The 3,655-nt window shown below is 56.0% G+C and overlaps 1 protein-coding gene across 6 annotated transcripts in view; it reads left to right on the plus strand.

The window, feature by feature from the left end:
- The window catches only part of LOC115278817, a 172,850-nt gene that overhangs the window by 384 nt on the left and 168,811 nt on the right, over positions 1-3,655 (plus strand). For all 6 annotated transcript variants that reach the window (XM_029923303.1, XM_029923315.1, XM_029923313.1 and 3 more), the window contains exons 2-3: positions 866-1,956; positions 3,055-3,126. The gene's annotated coding sequence lies outside the window, so the exon portion shown is untranslated. The remainder of the gene's footprint in view (positions 1-865; positions 1,957-3,054; positions 3,127-3,655) is intronic.

Consider the following 3,655-nt stretch of genomic DNA (forward strand, 5'->3'; position numbering starts at 1 on the left):
GGGGGAGGCCTGAGCTAAGTACCCAGGTAGCATGGGGGCTGAATTGTGAGGCAAGGGCACAAAAGGGCCTTCCAATCCCTTTTGATGCTTCGAAGAATTAGGCATCACATAGGAAGGTAAAAATTGGGGGACATATTACGGCGTTAGAAGGGATGTAGTGGAGATCATTCATCATGGCTGATGAGGTAAACTGAAGAGATGGAAAGAGAGAGAGTCGAGGCGAAGCCAAAGGAGCAGACGATCTTCCATCCCACCCTTTAGTTTCCTGAGAAGTTTTTCATCATTCCGTCAGTACGAACAGGGAGTTTTCCTTATAAATGGAACAGCATGAACTAAAGCATCAAAGTAGCTGTTTAGCTTCGATTTACAGCATAAGATCTCCATGGTCCACAAAAACTTGAAGGCAGAGATTTGGGATTTAAGGCATAAGCGCATAAAGGGGTTGTGATTCAGTAATCCTGAGGGCACTCAAAACTGATGTTAGTTTCCACACAACACTGGATTTGAATAAGTCTCTCAGAGTGTTTGTTAAATGTTTCAGTTAAATGCACTGGAAATGATGACAAAATTATTGGCCGAAACTAGCCTAAAATGCACCTGCTCTTTTTTCTTTCTCTCTAGACTCACGTAGACATACATATGTACACACAATTATATGTGTATCATATATATATATATATAATTTCTAGTGTCTAGCATGTACAGTGTGATTAAGGGAAACATATGTTTTTCTGATGATTTTATTTCCCACCAAAACACACCCCACTAGCATTTTACAGCAAACAGCTGCTTCTCACCATTTGAAACAATGTGGTCAGAAAACTAATGCAAAAACTGCCACTTTGGTTTTGTTTGTACCTTCCAGGTCACATCTACGTACCTCACTTCCTGACACAAACAAGTTTTTACTGTTGTCAGCAACAAAGCCCTAATATAGCTGCGGAAGAGAAAAACTGCATTGCATTTAGCCTCCTGCAAGCATCATCAACAGTCACCGGAGGAATGTAATTCCAGAAAGCTTTAAAGCTGGTGGCGATGGTAATTATGTATCAAATGCCTGGTTCTATTTCTGTTATTATTGTTTTGTCATTTCTGTTCTACGCGAGAGCTGGCTGAACTCGCAGAGAGACGAATCCAGTTTTTCTTTTCGACTTTATGCACAATTAATCAGACCTGATAGAAAACCCAGTGCTCTTGGGGAGAATAAAGTAGGAGCCACGAAATGTCATGTTAGCAGAGCGTGGGTTTTGTGACTGTAGGGAAGGATTTAAGGACGCTCCTTCTGTTCGGTTTCCTATGTAACAGCAAAGGCTACACGCACGCACAGACGCCACAGCTCCCGGATGCTGTGGCTCCCTTATCTGGGCTTCTGCAGCGCTCGAAGCCCCTTCGGGATGCTGCGAGGGGCTCCCGGTGGGTGGTGGCAGGAACGCTGCGGCCGCGGCCACTCCAGCCGCTGCTGCTGTTGTGGCTGCTGCAGTCACGTGGGAGCCCCTTTAAGTTTCCATAGAGAGGCCTCTCCGGTGTCACATGATGGACATGATATAATGAAACAACATTGTGGAGAGGAAAGCATTAGGGGAGCCCACGGCTACAAAAACAAGTGAGTGAGAAGAGGTGGGAGGAAGAGAAACTACGCCACCTCCCCTGCAGCCGAGCCGCGCGCGGCAGCCAGCGAGAAGTGGGCGACGCCGGCGGGGGGCAGGGAGACGGGGTCCTCAGCCCCGGCCCGGGGGACCCCGCCGCCCACCGCCGAGAGAACAACTTTTCGCCGGCAGCCTCGGCCACCGCCGCACCTGTCTCCGGAGCCCCCATCGCTCCTCGTGACGAACCAAGGGAAATTCTAGAAGAACATGCTCTACAAATATACATGCGCATCATTTTCCTCCTCGCGTCTGGCTCTGGAAGGGAGGAAAGAGAAAGGGATTCTAGCGGCTGCGTGCGTTCCGCCCCGAGGTAAGTTGTGGAGGGCTGGGGAGAGCCGGCCCAGCGGGACTTTGGGGTGCGGATTTTGTTCCCCCGTTTAGCCCTCTCGAGGTGAACGGGGCGGCCCCTCGCTCCCGGCGAGGCCATCGGCTCGGATGGTCCAGCAGAAACATTTCCACTGTGGACTGTTATTTCCTCTTTCGCACGCCCGGCGGTCCCACCCTCGGACTCCCCGGGGCCCCCGGCCTCCCCCCGGAAGGGGCCGCAGGTCACGGCCGGGATGTTCGCGAGCGGGGCGAGGGAAGGTAGGAGTTATGGCGTTGGCCGGGAATGCCGAGGCGATTTCGCCATGTTTGTGTTGCTAAGAGGACTTTTTTCCCCTTTGAGGTGGCTTGATGCCACATGGCTCCTCCGGAGCCGCTGCCGGGTTGAGAGAGAGAGAGAGAGAGAGAGTGAGAGAGAGAGAGAGAGAGAGAGAGAGAGTGTGTGTGTTTTCAATGTCCGCATTCCAGCTAATGTTGCGCAGATAAAATTCAAACTTGAGGTAAACAGAGGAGGAGGAGGAGGAGGAGGAGGAGGAGGAGGAGGAGGGAGGGGAGGGAGGAGGGGGAGACTGTTTCCATTTCGAGATCCCACCTCTTCACTCCGCGGAGACCAACATCCCGAATTCGGAGAGCGCTCGCTGGTTTCTCCCACCTACCCCACCTTTGCTGTCGACTAGAAATCAGGCGGCGAGGGGGAGGGTACTTAGGGAGGACGCAGCGTCTGGGTTCTGAAGGGGAAAAACACCCCCCCAGGCACTCAGGCCTGTGGCTACCTTCTTTTCGCCGGGAGGGATGGAGAATGTCTCGGATCGCCCTGGGCCCGGGGGACAGGGGGACGGCGCTCCGGGCGGGGCGAGGGGGCGCTTGCCCCACTCCCTCCCGCTTACTTTAGGGGACCGGACGGTCCCGCTCCGACCCCACCCCGGGCGCGCAGGTTCAGCGGGCGGGCGGGGCGGGTCTCCGGGTTTCCCGAGGGCTGGTTGCGTAGCAGGTGTGTGGTGGGCATTTCTATTTTGTAAGTCTTGCATTTGGTGGGACGACGTGGATGGACAGAGCTGCATCTTAATTTTTTTTTTCTAATTAGGGAGAAAAATCAAGACGTTACACCCGTCCCTCCAGTTTTAAACACGGATTCAGCTCGAAGCGAGGCTGAAGGGTGAGTGGGGATGTTTGAGGGTGAGGGTGAGCTTCGTCATGTGGAAAACTAGGCTGCTGACAGCTTGTGCCCCCCCCCCCAGCCCGGGCGGAGCGTGGGGCTGGGTGGTCTGACAGGGGTGACGTCCCACGGGGTGGGAGCAGGCGCAGGGTCCCGGAGGGCGCGAGGGTCCGCGGCCCCGTCGTGGGGGAGTGCCTGGCCGGGAGGCGGCGGCCACGTGAGGGTGGTCTGCGGAAGCGCTGGAGCCGAGAGATGGGCGTGAAGTGCGTAGCACAGTCGTGCCGGGGGCGGACGCGAAACTGCCATGGGCGGTGGAGGAGCGGGGACTCGCGCGGGCCCGGTCCCAGAGCCGCGGCGACCGTTTTATTCCGAGCGGCGGCCGGAGTCGGCCGCCTTCCCCGCTGGGCCGGCGTCCCGGACGCGCGGGTGGGTGCGCACTTCACGGCCCTCTCCCGGGGGAGCGTTTCCGGGCGGGGTCCCCGGCCCCGAGCGAGGGCTGTAAACAGGGTGGCGCCCTCTGCCCTCCCGC

This window comes from Suricata suricatta, chromosome 2, assembly GCF_006229205.1.
Source record: "Suricata suricatta isolate VVHF042 chromosome 2, meerkat_22Aug2017_6uvM2_HiC, whole genome shotgun sequence".
Lineage (NCBI taxonomy): Eukaryota > Metazoa > Chordata > Mammalia > Carnivora > Herpestidae > Suricata > Suricata suricatta.